Genomic DNA, 20514 nt, shown 5'->3' on the forward strand with positions numbered 1-20514 from the left:
ATTTTAAGCTGTTCACCACCATACTTGTTATGTGTTTTATATTTTTTCAGGCTTTTTTCATTTTACTTTTTTTAATCTACTTTTAAACTTTTATTCATTTAATTTTACCTAATGTTGTACACATAAGTATACATGTTTTTTAAAATGTTTTTAAAACAGATTTGTTAGCTGTGAATTTGCTCATTTGTTTATTTGCATTTCTATTGACATGCTTGCAAAGAGACCTACAAATGTTACAGAAAGTGGAGTATTTGCATAAATCTGGGTGTTTCCAATTGTCAATTTATCATACTATTAAACAATTAAAGTGACTTGTGGTGGATATAAAGGATGCTACAGTTAGTTTTTTTCTTTTCGTTGTTGCATCTGAAGAAGTCTTGTGGATGAAAATGCCTTGTGAATATTTGCGTTTGTTACCTCACAGCAAGAGGTTCTCCCGTTCGATTCTCAGCTTGGCTTGGGAGTGCATTCTGTGTGGAGTCTGCATGTCCTCCCCACAGTTGGCTAGCATTCGAAAGACATGCGTGCGTAAATAGGCGTGCCTTCGTTAAAGGATAGGCGTCGAGCTGGCACCTCGGCATTTCGTAAAAAATCTACTGCCAATCATTAGTGGACTGGAGTTCCGCTGTGGTGACCCCTTACCGGGAAAAAGCCAAAAGACAAACAACAACAACATGTACTAAATAAACTGCTGGTGCTTCCACTTCAGATTGTGTTTCATGCTTTGGGTTTGACTACCTCTACTTGATACCTTTGTGTGCTGCATTTTATTATTCTATCAACTTTCCAACTTTGTAAGAGCAATATTTAAAATCTGTCCCAATCATGTCTTAGGATTTGATGCTGTGTCCAGAGTTCTTGCTCTCAGAGGTCAACAGGTATGGGTCTAGGTTTCGAGACTTGCAGGGGCTGATATTCTGGGAGTTGTTACAGCAGCAGCAGGAGGAGGATTGCTGGAATGCAACTGAAAACTCCAAAACTTTGGGTCAAATGGGTAAATTCAAATACAGGACAGTCTAGTTCATGTATGTGTGCTGTAATGAACATAGAAACTGAAGGGTGACAACATTATATATGGATGGCAGCTGCAGTCATGTTGTATGTGATAATATTTTGAGAGAAAATGTTAAAAGAGATTATACATTTTGGAAAAGGGCATTCATAAATGTATGTCCTTTCCTTATATAAATATGCCAAAGAAGCATAACTCTAATTTAATCTGTTTGGGAAACAGTGAATTTGTGTGGTGCCATTTACTGAGCTCATAATAGTTCCTTAAGGCTACTGCTCAGATGGTGTAGTGGTACATTACTTTGACTGCAGTGTACAGGGTCCTGGGTTCGATATTTGGCAGGGCTGATTATTCCAAGTGATTTCAACACTGACAACAAACTGTTGTAAATTGTAGACATTTATGGTATGACAAGTTGCCCTCCCCCCACAGGCTAAGGGGTAGAGTAGGCAAGCGAATGTGATAATGAATGTAGGGCAATGTGGCTAAGTTGGTTAGGGGTGGGATAGGTGGGCTAGGGTATTTCGGGCAAGGGAGTGGTATTAATGTATGAGTTGGTTCTCTTCTTGAAGATAGCTAACTTACCAGGACTACGTCAGCAGTGGCAAGCTATTGTGGCCCAGGTGGAGGAATTATTTCAGGAGGTGTTGACGTCCGGGTGGTAAAGGAGCAAGAGCAGACACCAGGGCAGAAGAATCGATGTTCCACGTTGAGAACTCCAGCCTGGGGAAAAAGCAGTGGGACACCAAAGCAGGTGGTCACAGTGCGGGCATCGGCTCCCAGCACATCCCAAAATGGAGGTTCAGGTAATGGTTTTGCTTCATCAGTTCTGGTTGGGGAAGTGAGCGGTGAGGATCTTAAGGGGAGTGGAGATGAAGAGGAATTCTTATGTGGGGATCTTGAGAGAGGATGTCATGTGATAGAGGGTGCATAGAGGGGGTGACAGAGGTATCTGGGTACGCTGGACAGGATGCAACTGGGGTTAGTGCAGGGTCAGGGGATAGTTTGGCTTTAGGCTGGACTGTAGGTCTTGAATTTGGGCTGTGGCCAGGGGACTGGTTAGCCATCCAAGCCTTGGGAAAAGAGGCAGGAACTGTCATATTGACTCGGCACATTCCAGGGTTGGTGAAAGAAAAAAAATTGGAAAGGGGAATATGTTGATGTATTTGAGCTGATCGATGCAGAAAGGGTGCAGTGGTTAGTGGAGGCTGAGTTGGCTAATAGTAAGGATTTGTTGGTGGCATTAGTGGCTTTAAGGAGGAAAAGGGTAGGTAAAATTTGCCCTAGGACATGGGATAATTGGGTGGTAGGCTTTATTTACTATATGGCTGTGCAGCTGGAGAAAGACGGGTCATTGGCCCTGCCACTTCTGGGTTATTTCCTTACCATTGGGGAGGCACAATGGTTAAGGCTGGAGAATGCAGGGCTTTGGTATGATCAGTATTTCTGCAAATGGAAGGCTGTGGACCAGTCACTACGTTGGGAGGTGCGTCATCTGGATATATGGTTAGCTATGATGATGGATAGTTATGGTGGCTTTAGCAGAAGGGTAAGAGGGGAGATGGAGTTAGTGTGTGTTGGTCTTTCAATAGTGGCTCTTGTTCTTGGGTAGGGTGCAAATTTTTACACACTTGCTCAAGATGTGGAGGGAGTCATTCAGTAATTTTTTTGTGGTCACTGCAATCTTTCAGTGTTGAATTCTAATGTTATGGCCCAGGAGGATGGGTTTCCCTCCATGCAAGGTTTTCAAGCCATATGGGGTAGGGGTCATTTTTGTGGTTTTAGGGGAAGTGGGTTCTTTAGTGGGAATAGGGGAAGGGGCTCCATTCCCCATTAAGGTGGAGGTCCTGCGGGGCATGTTCTGAGGGTTTCCTGGCCTCGAGATTAGGAATGATATATTACAGGGGTTTCATCGGGGGGGGGCTTTCATTTTGTCTAGTGTGGGGGGAAGTGAGGGGGTTGCAAGAACCTGTGATCAGTGCAAGGTAAAGAGGACATATTGGAGGGATTGGTGGAGAAGGAGCAGCAGACTGGGTTTTTATTGGGTCCTTTTTGAGATTCTACCCTTCAGTAGTTACAAGGTGTCTCCCTTTGGGTTAGTGCTGAAGAAACGAGCTGGGGAATTTAGATTGATACATCACTTGTCTGATCTGGAAGGGGGTTCAGTTAATAATTTTATTGCAAAGTAGGAGGTCAGGGTGCATTATGCATTCTTGGACTAAGCCGTCAAGGTGATTAAGGAATTTCGGGAGACATGTCTGGTAATATTGACATTGAGTCTGCCTTTCATTTGCTGCCAATCAGGCCGGAGGATTGGCCATTGCTGGGGGATGATGGTAGGTGACAAGTACTATTTTGACAAAGCCATGCCTATGGGTTGTTCAGTGGCATGTGCGACATTTGAGAAGTTCAGTATGATATTACATTGGATATGGCAGCAGAGGGTGGGGAACACAGAAGGCTGCTCACTATTAAGATGATTTTCTACTGGTGGGTGAAGGACGGGTATGGGCCCAGGAACATCTGTGGGAGTTTACAAGCATGTGCGAGGAGTTGGGGGTACTGCTGGCCCAGCATAAGATGGAAGGTCTGGTGAGAGTATTAGAATTTTTCAGATTAACAGTAGATGCGGAGTGGGCACTGTTTTGTCTGCCTGAGGATGAGGGGGTGGGGAGAGTGTTTGGGGAATGGGGGGATATGCGATGGCCACTGACGAGGGCAGTATTGAAAGTTTTGTTGAAAGGTTTAGCGCTATTACAAGGTGGGTCTTTGGATTATTTTATGTGGGCCACATTGTGTGTATGGTTATATTTTGTTGCTTTCCGTGTTTCTGAGTTGCTAGGTTCATTATGTTGGAAGGACGAAATCATAGGTGATGGGGAGGTTACTATTGGTTTATGGAAGAGTGAGTCAGATCAACTGGGTAAAGGTTCACTGGTGGTGTTTACGCCTGATAAGACTGTTGGCCTTTGGCCAGTAAGGTGGGCCAAGGAATTCGGGAGGAGGTGGGTGGGGAGTTTAGCTGAGTTAATGTTTTGCTCATTGGATGGGAAGGTTGTGACAAGTAGTAGATTCATGCATTTGATTAGGAGGGTTTTCCATTGCATGGGATTTCCAGTGGATAGATTTGCAGCTCACTCCTTTCATATTGGCAGGGCTTCAGATTGAGCTGGAGAGGGCGGTTCCATTGAAGTTATTAAGAGAGTGAGGAGGTGATCTTCAAATGCATTTTTATCATACAGTATATTAGATAAAAGTTGTTAGTTTGATTAATGATTTTCTTTTCTTCTTTTCTAGGAAAGCAGATTGTCATCCTGGGGCACTCATATATCCACTGGGCAGGGAAACGTGCATTGGTTAGGAGGATGGTAAAAATCTGGGTTTGTCCCTTTTAGGATGGTCAGTGACTTAGCATGGTGTTAGGGGTCTTAGGTGGGATAGGTTGATGCATGAGTTTGAGAAAATGAAATTGAAGGTGGGGTGTCCTAGAACATTAGTGATTCATTTGAGAGGCAATGATCTTGAAATTCTTTCCAAGAAGCAATTATTAGATATTATTCTACAGGATTTGTTGAGGTTGCAGACATTGTACCCGGGGATGGATATTGTTTGGTCAGAGTTGGTTCCTCATTTGTGTTGGAGGAATGCTCATAGCTATAGGGCTGTTGAACAGGTCAGGAGGTTTTTTAATCAGAGACTGGCTAGGCAATTAAAAATTTTGGGGATGTATACTATTGAACATAGAGATTTTTTGGATGGTGATGTTGTTTGGTATCGAGCGGATGGGGTACATTTGAATGAGGTTGGGTTGAATTTGTTTAACCTTCACTTGAAGTTGTTTTTATAAGGTATGGTTGAGGGTATGGTTTAGGAGAGGGAACAGCCTGGTAACAGGCTGGTGTTGGAGAAGTGGGACAGGAGTGTCCTCTTCTATTCTCCCTCTAAGGAAAGTGGTCATGCATTGTATGGGGAGTAAGTGAGCTGCTGGACAAACTTGAATAAAGCAGAATTCATTAGTTAATGGTTGGTTTGGCAGGAGGTGAACAGGTATGCTGCCTATTTAAGGTTGGTGGGGTGAGTAGGTATGCTGCCCTGGTGGAGGAGGTAACAGTGTGAGTAGGTACTCTGCCCTGAGTTATGAATCGGCCACTGTTTGTAGGTACGCTGCCCTGAGATCATTATTGATGAAGATAATTGTTGTTATTTCTATTGTGAATAAAGTTTATTATTCAATAACATTCAAGAAAGGTCATCAAATGGCTTTATATGTTTGGTGTGATTCATTTTAAAGGGGGGACAGGACAAATGAAGTTTGGGACAAACTAATTTGCCTTGGTCCTACTTTTAGGTAGTAAGGGTGGTGGATATTACTTTTGTGAGGATAATGGTTTGAGTGTTTGGTAGGTAGGTTAGATTGCAGGGTTTGGGTTTAGTTGGTAATGGGTTAAAGAGAAGGGGAGCTTAGGGGAAGTGATGTAGGAGAGGGAGGGACTTAGATTGGTGATAAATGGTAGGGCTTAGAGGAAGTAGGCACATTTTGGCATGAGTTGGTGTCCCTCACGCCCTCCCTTTGAATTCTTGGTTGGAAGATTTGGGGAATTTAAGGCGGAGGAGAAGAGGGACAGGATTGTCCTCTTCAGTTCCCCTTCTAAGGAAGGTGGTCCTGCATTGCATGGGGGAGTAAGTGAGCTGCTGGATGCTACTTGAATAAAGCAGAATTCATTGGTTAATGGTTGGTTTGGCAGGAGGTGAGCAGGTACGCTGCCTGTTTAAGGTTGGTAGGGTGAGTAGGTATGGTGCCTGGTGGAGGAGGTAACAGGGTGCATAGGTACACTGTCTTGATGTATGAATCGGCCATGGTGAGTAGGTACAATGCCCTGAGATCACTATCAATGAAGAGAATTATTTCTGTTGGGAATAAAGTTAATTATTCAGTAATATTCAATAAAGGTCATCAAATGGCTTTATGTGTTTGGTGTGATTCATTTTAAAGGGGAGATGGGACAAAGTGCTATGTTTTGGCATAACTACGACTTCGTATTGTATCAAGGGCATAACTAAAGTTACTCAAAGTATCTCAGTGTGTAAAAGTACTTACAGAGTGTGCTTATTACTGTGCATGTGTTTCAAAGAGTTTCTTGTATGCAAAGCGCAACTACTTTGTGAAATACAGTCAAAGTATAGCCACTTCAAAAAACTTCTTTTGCTGGGTGTGTCTGTTCGCAAACTGCCTCCATTACAGGGTGTATCTTGCACTGTAAAGAGTTGCCTAGCAAGGTACCACCATTTTGGGGACATTTCAGTGTGCTGTATGCAGTTATTCACAAAGTGCAATTACTTCAAAGTGTTATTGGGCAAGAGAAGTCCAGTTTATTCACATTGTGCAGTGATTTGATATGTTTCTTACACTGATAAGATGTGATTTCTTGCAAAACAATATTACAAGAATATTGCAGTGCCCAAGAGTTTATTTCACTTGCATTGTAAAGTTGTTTGAGATGTTTCTGAAAATGATGATAAATGACTTTGGCAAAATGATGCTAAATGACTTTAGCATTTAGCCTTTCAAGTGATAAAGAAAGAGTGTTAAACTGCCCGAGAAGTTTAGTTTGCAAAGTCCAGTTGTTCAAAGGTGCTACAAGTTCATTCATTAGCATTATTTTGAAAAGTACAAAAAAAAATAAATTCAGATACAAATACAGGTATAAGTTTCTGGCATATATGCATGAGTGTATGTTTGTGCTTATTTGTAAAATACTTCACTGGTATGTGTTAATATGGCAGATGGGTTTCAAAAACTGCTACCATCTGTGTTTGATCAGAATATTGCAGAGAATTGGAGAGTATTTGAGCAGCACTGTGATATTTTTATAAGAGCAAATTATACAGAGATACATGCACCAGGGCATTCATTTTGCTAAACCTAGCTGGGTCAGAGGCCGTAGAAAGAGAGCATTCATTAGTGTATGCACCTGCAGAGTATGAAGGAGAAGGTGAAAATCATATTATTGTGCGGCTGAATCAAGGAAGGATACTGAGTATTTGAAGTGCAAGTTCAGAGAAATGTGTAACCCTCAGACAAATATTACATTAGAGAGGCATTTGTCTTACATGAGAGATCAGAAACCAGGAGAAACATTTGCAGCTTATATAACTGACCTGAGAAACAGAGCTAAACATGTTGGTTTGGTGACTTAAAATGTGAGCTGATAAAGGATAGGCTGGTGTGTGGTATTAACAGTGTTGCTGTGAGAAAAAATTTACCTTGTGACAGTGATTTAACATCTGAGTGAAGCCATTGAGATTTGTCAAATCCATGAAGTGACAGAAAAACACACAAGTATTTTTGCAAGTGATAAGAGCATGAGTTCAGCTGGCTCCAGAGCAAATCTAGATTGCATGCAACACATGGCAGACAAAAGTAGGCCCAAGCATGTGGCAGCTACAAGATTTCCAAGGAAGACATGTAGCTTTCCAGTAAGTTCTAAGAAAGGAGCACGCTCTTGCTCAATGCAGTACAAGCATGAATCAGCAAAATGCAAGTCAAGCTTTATTGTAAATTGTCACAATTGTGGTGCAAATCATGAGTCTTGAAGAGAAATGTGTTTAGCATATGGTCAGCAATACTACAAGTGTAAGAAATGGAACCACTTTCAAAAGTTTTGTAAGTCAAGTAAGCCTCACACAGTTGTAAAGACGGGTCATACAAAGAAGGAAGCAAATCAAGTAGAGATGAAGCAGACAGCTTTCTGTGTATATGGTGTATTGGTGCTTGTTGAAAGAGTTGATGCTGTGAACTTAATAACAAGAAGTGAGGTGTTTTGTACTGTCTGGATTAAAGGAAAATCCACAGAGCTTAAATCAGACACTGGTTCAAAGTGTAATGTTATATCAGCAGACACATTTGCCAAAGTGACAACTAACGAACAACTCAATGTGGTCAGTAGCGCAAGACTTGTTGCTTATGGAGGTGAAGAAATTCAAACCAAAGCTTCAGTGATACTTTCATGATATTTGGCTGAGAGCTGTTACAACTTGTTTTTCTGTGTAGTCTGAAGACCAGTGCAATCTTTACTGGGTCTCAAAGATAGTTTAAGAATGAATCTGCTTTCTTTTGCTAAAGAAGTCCATCATGTAAGTGAATTTCCAAGTTCTAATTTTTCAGAATTCATTTTCTCAGAGTATGTTAATCTTTTCGATGACAAGTTAGGCAAACTTCCAGTTAGACCCAGAGGTAACTCCAGTAGTCTGACTAGCAAGAAGAGTTCCAATAGCTATGCAGGATAAAGTTAAAACTCAGTTCAATAAGATGGTGCAGCAAGGTCTGATTTGTCCAGTCACAGAATCAACTGAATGGGTATCGTCTATGGTAGCAGCTAAGAGTGAATCAGTCACTGTTTCTATACCAGAATGTCTTCAAAATTCTGATTCCATTCCAGAAAATGTTCCAGGCATTCCACAGGTCCAACTTTTCACAGAGACAGTTCCAGTTGCTAAAAGTAATTCCCAGTTTTATGTCACACGATATGGGCGAGTATCAAAGCCAAGTGTGAAATATGCAGCAATGTGGACATGATTGTATATGCATGTGTTCTTAGTATTGTGTAATGCATGACAAAACAATTACCTGTGACTTCTGCGTTGTAAATAGACATAGTGTCATAAGGTTCATTCTCAAAGAGGGAGGATGTAGATAAGATTGCAAGTGAAGTGTGCTGTATCTTTAAGAAGAATGTCAAGGCTATATGTGCACATATAAATTCCAGACACGTGCATTCCCTAGTGCCATTTTGTAAGAGCAGCCACACTGACAGCATGCATGATTGTTGTTGTTAATTTGTATATAAGTTAATTAAGTTACAGTCAATATACCTCTAGAAATGCGTTTGTATAGAATAAAGCTGTTTGAACAGAACCCACAAAGACTCTTTTATTGTGTCCATAGTAGGAGATTAACCATAACTGGGTACCATAGAACAGCATAGACTTTAGTTTATGACTAACATGGCTTTAAAATTTCACCAAGGACTGTCATAGAAAGTACAGGTATTACCCTTGGAACGATTAGGATCTCCTTCCCTGACAAAAAATAAATATCTCTTCCAAAATCACAGTTCTAAAACATCCTAGTGAGGAAGCCGTGAACACCTGCTTATACAAAGAAGCTAAGCTTTGAATGTACCAAAAACCAAACTGCTCCCCCTGGCTACACTAGAAGATGAATGGCAGACAGGCCTGAAGAAGTCACTGTATTACAGATTCATAGGTTCATGGGTAAGTAGCCTGTGGGTCATTTTTAACCTAACCATTTTCCCTTTTTGTGTTTAAAGTAACCTATCCCATTTGGTTATAGACCAGCCTTAACCATTCCATAGTCTATAATTATATATTATCCCTAATGAGAATAATTGAGATCATACCATAGAAAATTTGAGGGGACCCATGCAGGAGCTGCACCTGTCCATTAGTAGTACAGGGGGCAGTCCTGGAATGACTTTTCTGTTTTCCATTTATAGATCCAATTTGCACTTGAATATAGACAGGGATGAATTTTGTTTTAAGTGGATGGAAAGTCTGTTCCATGGCAGCTGCATCCTCAGTAAGATATACCTCTCTCTCCAAACTATTCTGCTGATGTTGTGTAAGAGGTTTAGATCCCTAGACCAAGTATTTCTGATGACAGTTGACTTGCTGAGGTAAATCTATCAGTAATCAGTCAGAGGATGTCTTGTATGCCATACACAAGTCCCCTTTTAGTAGTCTGTAGTATGCCAAGTATAGTTCTAAGACTTTGAGTGGGTCAATGTAGGACATGTTGTTTAGGGCCTGTACCCTTTTGTAAGGTATCCCTGTGGGCATTCCAGTTGTTACGTGTGTCTGGACAAATGCATGCCAAATGGGGCATTATACTCGGTGACTGGCCTAATGAGGGTTGAGTAGAGGGTGACAATGACATCCATAGATCTAGACACCATCAATTTGTTTATAAGCTATGCAATGTAGAAGGACTTTCTCACAACAATGGACATTTATTCCTCAAAAGTTAGGTCACTGTCTACATAATTTCCCAGATTCTGAACAACTGGGTCAACTCTTAGGTGTGTATTGTGAATGGGGTAGTTCCTATGGCAGATGACTTCCCAAAGGATGCAATAATGCATTTTTTGTCCTTTAGTTTCAGTCCATGATTTTTTGGCACTGGTTATTGATTTGGGCAAAACCTTCCTGCAGGATTGCTAACTAATTTGCTCCTAGCTTGCAGTTATCTACAAACTTCATCAGCCAACACCCTTTAGTTTAGCTTTTACTTTAGAAAAGTAGACACCAAATAGGAAACATCCCAGTACAGAACTCTAGGGATCTCCACTGGTAACTGCTCTCTTTGTGTAGGTAACTTCATTTTGATTTCCTGTATCCTACCTGTGAGCCAGTTTGCAAACCAGTTCATAACATAGGGATGTATTCCTAGTTTATTTAACTTTTCTAGTATGTCTGAGTGAGGAATTGTATCAAAAGCTTTTGCCAGGTTTAGGTATGTTGTGTGTACTATGTTGCCTTTATCCATTGCTTGGGTGACCTTTTCAAAAAAAAAATTCCACCAGGTTGAGTACCCATGACCTTCCACTGACAAATACAAACTGAGATGGGTCCAGTGTTTGGAGGTTCCCTGTGTCATGATTAATTAATTCCATGATCGTGTTTCCATGTCTTTGCATTTGAGTCTGGTCAAATTTATGGCTCTGCAATTATCTGGGTATATGGAACGTGCTTCATTATGCAGGAGAATGGCTGTAGCTGTTCTTCTTTCGCTTGGTAAAAAACCTGTGTGGAGACTGAGAGTGAACATTATATAATGTGAGGTGAAAGCACAAAATATAGTGCCTACAAAAATGTATTTTTTATAGTTTTAAGTCTTCAATTATTAAAACTTTAGAAATGTTATAATCACTATTAAATGCTCTAGCACCCTAACATGACATGCAAAAGGGAGGCTTTGGTCAACTGATACATTTACATGTCTTTCTGGAAAGGATCCTTCTTGTAGAAAGTTTAATGCAGAAATAATGGCCTGGTTACTGTTTTAGCTTGCCTGGTCTAGTTTGAATTTCTAGTCTGGACATTTTCTAATCATAATTAAGAAATGCAGTAAAAAGCATGGATGTCTATAAGGATCAAAGATGAACAAACTCAAATCAGTAATTCTAAAGCAATATTTTATGGATATTTTAGCTGCACTCTGTATGTGATCTGACCAATAGTGCTGTGCTATTAAATGGGTTTATTACATACATATGTATACACATAAGAATATTTCAAGCTCAGGCATTAATGCCCTTGTAGCCTGCCAATATACCAAAACAGTTGTTCCCATAAAAAGTGTCTAGGCTGTTCTTAGTAATATCTAAACTAGTGCTATCACTGTAATTTGGTAGTCTGTTAAATGCATCAGATGGTCTCTCAGAGAGTCAATTAGTACACTTCCCATTCCTACAGAATCTTTTCATAGGTGGTCTGATGATTGTCTACTACTTTTTGATAACCCCAAACATTCCCAGATGTAGTTGTCTCTAAATGCTCTATACACCCGAATAAGGTTGCCTCTTAAATATCTGTATAAGATATTGTACAAGTTAAGACATTTTAGGTTTTCATAATAACTTAAATTTTCACATCCATGGATGCTGTAGGTATATTCCCGATGCACTCTTTCCAGTTTACTCATGCTTGTTTTCTTAAAAGGTTTCCATATTGTTATTCCATATTCAGGTTTGGGTATAAAGTAACTAACATACAATGACTTCATCATTTCTGATTTCCTAAATTTTATAAATATTTTTATACAACCCATAGTCCTATAACTATCATTAACCAATTGATTGATATGATTAGAAAAACTCAAAGCTAGATCTATGCATATACTCATTTCCTTAAATGAATCAACAGTTTCAATTACTGTGCACTGTATTAATCTCCCAAATATCATATGCTTAGTTTTTTGATATCTTTATCAGCATATTATTCTCCTGTGCCAAAATAGTCAATTCAGTCAAGTTCTTTTGCAGGCATGCCTTATCTGTAACACATGTAATCAACTTACCCATTTTCAAGTCATCTGCATACAGACTGCAGAACACTTCAAATGAAAAGGATACATCTGACAGATACAATATAAACAAGTATAGGCCTGGAACAGAGCCCTATGTGGTACCCTGACTGTAACCTTAAATTCCACCTGTTCTTTTGCTGTACAATACTTTCCATGTCCTATTTGTTAAGTTGTGCACCTATCCATGTTAGCAAAAGAATATCAATATGTAGTTGTTCTAATTTATTAATCTGTGTTTTGTGCATGGCCCTGTCAAATGCTGAAGTTAAATATATATAAAGTACATTACAGTGCAATTTTTCATTCATAACTGGTATTATATTGTTATAGAACATCATGTTATAGGTGGCAAAATAACTATTTTCAGTATACACATGCTGATATATGGTTTCAAGTACCAGCCTTTCCAATTCTGACAATAACTTATCCAATATTACCTTTCTATTATTTTCCACAACATGAAAGTAAATGTAATGGTCTGTATGACTCTGGGTTTGTCCTATTCACTTTCCCTTAAAGATAGGTTTAACAAGTACATGTATCTAATCTTGAGGAATCTCCCCATATTTATATGACCTAGTAAATAATAAATATAATGGTACTGTAAGCTCTTGCTGAAGCGTTAGGAAGCTGTCTAAATGTCATTCATACTTCTGGAAGTACACAGTAGTGAATCTGCTCTTTATTGACATGCCCTCATGCCCAGGAGCTTGTAATATACCACAATTCAGTTTGTTAAAGTATTTTCAGCTTGTATGTTTTGTTTTTTTTTGACATCTGTACATTAACATTCTGGTTTCCCCACTTGTAAACAAATATAAATATTTAAATACAGGAATATAATTCCCATTGACAAGCTGCAAAGTAGACTGCTCAACTTCATTTAATCATAATCAATCTTTTTTTGGCAAAGCTCTCAACACTTTGTATATATTTGGCTTTCCCATGCACCCCAACTTGAATGTGCTGTGGGGTAATTTGTCATGCTCATAAGGAAAACTTACTTTCTGTAACCATTTTATTGATATATTTTACTGACAAAATCTCCAAAAACTGAATATCAACAAAAAGCCAGTCAATTTTATATCTTATCAAATTATAGTTCTCTTCTGCTCTTATCAAATTATAGTTCTCTTCTGGCTGAAATGGTAAATTCTCGTTTGAGGACTTTTTATGGAGGATTTCTTGTGCCACTGATTCTGAACTAACAAAAACAAATTCAGCCTGTTAGCTGCTGTTGCATCCTCACAAGCCTTCAATTTTATTGGGTAAACTACCAAGTCCATTTAAGCGAATAAAGATAGCTCACAAAAAATCTTTGATATAGCCCTGTATTCTTGAGCTTAGAAGAAGAATAAAAACATTCCTATGTCAGGCTGGATGTTTTATAACTTTGTGAACTGAGATCAACCTGAGGACCTGAGTTAACTGGAAAGCATAAATTACATTGTATCACATTTGCATTTAAAATTGCTCATGCAACTATCTAGTTACTTCTTACATTACCTTAGAGATGCACATTGTTACATGAATTAATGAATATTTATTTAGTTAATGAATAATCTATTGATTTATTTATTCATTTCATAGGTTCATAGGTTGGTACTAGGCTATCGGACCTAGGGCCTATACAAGCCTAGCCATAACAATTCCTGGATATTTCTTCCCACAATATTTACTTCCCTGGACCCCTGTCTGTCAGAATGACTGACATGATCCCCAGAGTGAATTTCCTATCTCCCATCCAGTCATCAAGGTTCCCCTTGAAGAGGGCCAAGGAGGTGCTCTGCTTGACATGTATGGGCAGTCTATTCCAGAGTATGGGGATTCTCCGGGTCAGGAACCCATCCCTCCAGCATGCTCTGTTCACCATGATGACAAGGTCCAGATCCCTGGGATTGGGACCTCTCCAAGCAGAGCATGTCCAACAGCTCAGGGTCTGACATGGCCCTGTATGTTAAGCAGAGCTCGCCTCTGAGTAGACGATATGCCACAGAGTATAGCTGGAGTTTTTTTAGACGGTCAGCATATGGCATCTGCTTGATTTGATTAATTGTATTAACATTGGTTGATAATATATTAAGTTATAAGTTCCAGTTTTTGTCACTGTCAGACACAAAACATAACTAATAAGAAAATAGCATCTTACAAGCTATAAATTAAGTTTAAACTTTAAATGGATCATCAATAAAGAGGGATTTCAAATAAAGTATAGATATCCTTGCTAAGAAAAAAATAAATGAATATGGACATGGCAGGTTTAGTAATATATCTAAAGAATCTGAAAATCTGCTCATTAAAATTATATTGAAAGCAGTGTAATGATTTAGTTATATAGCTGCCAGGGATGGTGGCAGTGGCTCTGGAAGTTTGGAAGAGAGACAAAGCAATTTACAGCAGGTGGATATGGGTGATGTTCTTTGTAAGAAGCCAAGATATTTGTGTTTTTGAGTTATTATTGGACTTTAAATATATTTGAGTTGTGCTTTGTCACTTAGGAATTGTTTTAATTTTGTCAGGAAATAAGTGAAGGCAGCACTGTTCTCACATTTAATTGAGAGGGATTCCTCTGTGCAGTTTTGTGCCTATCACTTAAACACCATATGTATTGCATTGAAGTCACTTTGAGGTATTTTAAAATCATAGCCATTGCTATGGACTGAATTATCGGTGATAATCTAATGCTATGAAAACGAAGGTGTCAACTTTAAAAATCCAACATCTTGTCAGAACTCTGTTGTACTAGATGCTAGTAGGGTTTGAGTACCACTGTACAGCAGTGTTCTCTCACTGGATCTATAGAGATGATTTTTTTCACTGATTATATCCCAGAGGTACCCTTGCATACAGATAGTCCTTCTACTAATCCTGGGAATTAAAGTCTTATTCATCTCACTAGTACTGTTTGCAAGGTTATGGACAAATTAAAGCTAAACTAATAAATAACAATACGGGAGAACTTATCTCACTGGGTATAATAAAGTTCATCTTTGTAAAAATCAGATCACATCATTATAACCTAGCTAAGATCTTTGAAAGGGCCATTAGGGCACACTGCTCATGCTACCTACCTGGGCCTGGAAAATGCCTTCATCGCAATCCCTCATGCTGGGATAATTGAACAACTCTCAAAGCTCAATATGAACTCACACATAATTCCCTGGACAGTCAACCTGTCTATATTACCAGCTGTGCCCCAAGGGGTCTATCCTGGGCCCCCTACTGTTTGGCAAATACTTCTCTGATATAAACATTGACATCCAAGGATTTGATTAACCAAAATTGCTGATGATTGCAAACTGGTGGCAGTTATTAACTCCCAACTGACACATAAATGTTCCAGCAGGGCTGAGCGAAACAACTGCTTATGTGTAATCATTAGCTTCCCTACAATGCCAAGAAATGCAGCATAGTATTATTTGATAAATTTACTATCAATATTGCATGCCATATAGATAACATTCCAGTTAAATATGGAACAGTCATTGGGTACTTGGGTATTTATGTTAATATCAAACTATCCTCGGAATGGCATACCTCTGTTTTAGTTATAAAATCTTTACATTTTGTAAACCATATTCTACATAATGTCTCCCCGTGGCACAAACTAGTTACAGGCTCAGCTAATTCCTCCCTTATTAACTTTGCCATTGAATATAACACTTCTTCATGCTGTACTTTAGGTCCTTTATTGAATATAAGTCTCACTTTATCCTGTACCTACCTAACCAGCTTGAGAGACCTCACAATTTCCACAGCAAAAGGACCTCAAATCATTATACTCGACTATTCTGATCAACTAAATGTCCCATCCCTGTGCTCAACCTTGCAAAGGCTCCTGATGGATGATCACTATTTATTCTGCTTTGAAATGAATAAACCATCATATCTGATTCCTTCATCTAACAAAAAGTAACTTCAGAGACCTATACCTATAACACCAAACAAAGAAATGCAGATGGCACAACAGGTACTTAATCCAATACAACCCTCATTTCTTGAATAGTGTGCTCTTAAATATCAAGCAAAGTACTTTCCAGAAACCTTTAAAACCAATCTGAATGTCAGAATGGTGGACTGAGAGCACTGTTAGTGTCCCACTAGTACTGGATAATTTGCAAAGCTTCCTTGTGTTCATCTTGGCTAAGAAACTTAGCAAGAACTTATGAACCTATTACCCAAAGCTTTAAATAATTTTCTGACAAGATATTGCACTCTACAACAGTATGTATTTTTAAATTCCAGTCTATCCATTAACTCTCAGTAGTTCATTGCAACACTCTGCTTTTTGCACTTATCTCGCTATCTTTGATACATGTTCAGAATTGAGTGTGTTAATACCTTTATGAGCAGGAAGTGTTTTCATTTCTGTTCCAAAATGCAGTAATTAATATTACTACCTAATAGTACTTGGTTCTGAACTTCATTTCTCAGCTGAGGTCAGAGACAAAGTTAGGGTGGGGTGAATGGGGCAGCCTCCCTGGGAACAAGGTTTTGGGGGGAATCTAGAGATGCTGACTGATCTGTAGTGAAGTATTGGCGTTCATTTGCATACCTGCATTCCTGAATGCAGGTATAGTGACACTACTTTTGCAGTAAGGGCACAGGACTGACGTGCTTCAGCACCTTGTGTAAGTGCTTCAAATTGTAGCAAGACTTTGCTACTGTTTATAAAAGTAGAAAGAGAAAAAAAATATTTTTTCAGTACTGTATTTAAGCTTTTTTATTTTATGCTCCTCAAGTTAGAGTTGATGGGTGCTGATAAGGAAGAATGGACAAAGGTGGTATTGACTTGTCATGCTGTTTAGTTGAAAAGCACAAGAACTGGAAAGAGACCTTATTTTTTTAACTCCTCAACTTAGAGGTGAGGGACAAATGTTATGAAGAGCCAAAAGGACCTGGCCTAATGGAATGGCAGATGGGGGTGGGGGACATTTATTCTTTTTTTTTTTTACCTCTTGAGTTAAGGGTTAAGGGGTGCCATATTCAGGAATGTCATCAAGTGCTGGATGAGTGAGCTTCAGCTCTGTCTGGTGTGTATACAGTCTGCATGTCCTCACTGTGCCCCTATGGCTGTTTGCCAAGTAGCCAGGTTCCCTTCCATATCTCATATTTGTGTCACTGATTTGGCAAGTATACAGAATTATTGCCTGAAAATAAGCCTGACTGAGACCTTATAAACATTTTTCTGACATCAGAAAGGTGCTTAATAAGCTTGCCTTTTTCCACTTTTGTGGAGCATAATCAAGCATTCCACTACAAACATGTTATAGCGAGGTTCAAAACTCTGAACCATTTTATGTGTGATTCATGCTGCCACATATAAGAAGAGAAATGCATTAGCAACCAGCTGCTATATGTAAAAGCTGTTAACATACTGGTACTACACACACACACACACACACACACACACACACACACACACACACACACACACATGCAAGCACACACATACACACAGGAAAATATAAAAAGGAGTGGAAGTATGAAGTGTCTAAATGATTTCAAGCTGTTCGATGAATGGAGTTGCATTTTGTTTTTCTCTGCCATTGTTGGTGTAGTGTTATGCATGTTATAATACTGCCATACCTTTATCATTTAACTAGAAAGAATGATACATTAGAGCAGATAAAATAAATTGGTAATGAGTTGCATGTAGGGTCCAACATATGTGAATAATATAGCCCATTCTCTGCATTGGAGTAACCCTTGTTTCATATATTACTATGTGTGTGTGTGTGTGTGTGTGTGTGTGTGTGTGTGTGTGTGTGTGTGTGTGTGTGTGTGTGTGTGTGTGTGCTGCAGTGATTAAAACAGTACCATTTACAGTTAAAATGCCATACACACCTACCATATTGGTACCCTCAGTACAATTCCATTGTTTTTTAACACAATGTTGAAATGTATTCTCTGGTATCTGTTCAGCCAGGCAGTATGTGGATACCAATATCTTTGAATAATGCATATCCCACCTCCAACCCCAAAATGCACTTACTGTTGGTACTGTATGCCTTGTATCTAGTTCTCCAAGTTTTGAAAGCACCCATAATACCACTGTTATACAGAACACATAGCAGGAGTAGTAATCGACAAGTACACTAAGAAGACACTGAAAAATATTGATCTAGCTCTTTTTAGATAAAATTAAATAAATATTGTTTGCTGTCTAATGTCCACATCTAGGATGTCATGGTGACTTGGAACTTGAAATGCAGCAGCCCATTATGCCTGAGTCAGCAGCTGCTTTAACATTTTTTGTGCTTATTTATATAATTCTTTGACCTCAAAAAGCAAGAGTTTACTAAGTTGACAGAGATTAGTTATTGGACTGTTAGTACAAATTACAAGTTAGATTTCATATAAGGAATTCCTCATAAATATATATATATATATATATATATATATATATATATATATATATATATATATATATATAGACACATACAGTATATATGGATCTATATCAGATGATCAAGTTGTCTGAAACTTGAAATTCATACACAAGAGACCATATGATTGAGTTTCCGAAAACTCAAACATAAAAAAAAAACTCACACACACACACACACACACACACACACACACACACACACATCAACTTTTTTTTACATTTATGCAGGGGGCAAGCCCTTCTGCAGCTCCCTCAGAATAATCTTTCAGTTTACCATTGCAGACTTAATAAATTTTAGTACAACAGCGTTAACTACCCTTATAGAACAAAGGGTGCTGCGCCCCTTCCTTTATTAACTACATAAGCTAAAAATTAGAAACTAAGTTGTTTTAAATCATTTGTCTAAAGTGAAGAAGACCAGTAGTGAGATGTTTTAAATAGGATGCATGAAAAAATAGAATTTCCACAAACTGAAGTAATCCCAAACTTCCTAATAATGACAGATGCAAAAAATATCTTGTCAGTCCTAATTATTCCTGTGTCTTTTACAAAGTTCAAGATCTTTGAACTCAGTCTCTGGATAATGGCCTTGTGGTATGTAAAAAGAGGCAATGTTCTGAGCTGCTCACAAATATGGAGGCAAATAATCATCTTAACATTTTTCACCCTTGGATTTAAGGGTCTATATTAGCACAGCAAAAGTTTAGCTTGTCAAACATCGAAATGTTGACAGCTAAACAGCAAAAGCTTAAAACCTCGAACGACCAGTACTGCAAATTTTTTCATATGAAAAAAATTTGCTTGGCCATTATTGCAAATTTGCCCTTTTCCCCAATGTAGAGTGATCTCAGAGTTTGTACATTTAGTTAGGGGTGTGTGTGTGTGGGGTAAAGACCCCCCCATTAACGAGGGTTTGAAAGATTGTTTTAGTGTTTGTTTTAGTGTCCGACGGCCAAGTGAAGTTTTTCCCTATAAAAAACTTTGTGGAAGTGGCTGTTCTCATTTTTAAGATTTCGCTGTTTAACTGTTGACGTTTGGGTGTTCGAGAAGCTAAGCAGTCGATTTTATAATATAGACCCAAATTTAACATTCTTTGATTTTTTTCTGACCAAGTCTCAAGTCTTATTGTGTTTTTTTGTTATATCCATGTTTTTCAAGAATGTCTTTGCATAATAATTTATCATCCTGATAAGCAACTTTACACTATACTACCTCTTTAATGTTGTCTTTGGGAATAACAAAATAATTAATTATACTTTACCTGTGTTTTTTGTATGGTTATATATATTCAGAGTTATTACCTTCAGAATGATTAGGTATTTTCCTTGAGGGAAAATCATTAGCTATAGCAACTAAACTTTTATACCGACTTTAAACGGATAACCGCTTTAGGAATCCAAATCCAAAAAAAAACTGATTTTCATTTAAAAGGCCTTAGAAAAGCAAATTCAGAGTAAAGACACTATTTTATAAAAAAAAAAAATCTAGAGTAACTATCTCAGAGGACAGTGCTTTTGGGCTTTTGGACTTTGATCACCATGATTATTAGGTTATAAAGTGAAATGAGTAGCAATAATTTATACATTAATGGCAAGGGTCTGTTAATACTCTAGATTCCATATCCTAAATGTTAGAAAGCTGAACAATAAGATGGCACTTGAAGTAACTGGAAGCTAGTTACTTCAAGTGTCATCTTATTGTTCAGCTCTCTATCAATAACTTCTGTTGTGGTTTCAAAGGCAGAAGTTATCAAAGAGGAATTTTTCACCTTAATCTCCTAATCCTTTGGGAAAACAGGTTATTTTGAACAGAAACTAATATCTATAAGAAGTGGTTTATGACAATATTGAAGTAATTTTTACCTTAAATAATAACTCAGTCAAGTGAATGAAGTTTGTTAAGATAGGCCAACTTGATTGTTTCTGGGAAGACATTCTTCATAATAAACATAGAATGTGCACTTTAAAATGTAAATGGCTGTAATTTCAGTACAAGAGAATACTG

Source organism: Protopterus annectens, chromosome 3.part0 (assembly GCF_019279795.1).
Source record: "Protopterus annectens isolate FY-2018-M chromosome 3.part0, PAN1.0, whole genome shotgun sequence".
In the NCBI taxonomy this organism is placed as follows: domain Eukaryota; kingdom Metazoa; phylum Chordata; order Ceratodontiformes; family Protopteridae; genus Protopterus; species Protopterus annectens.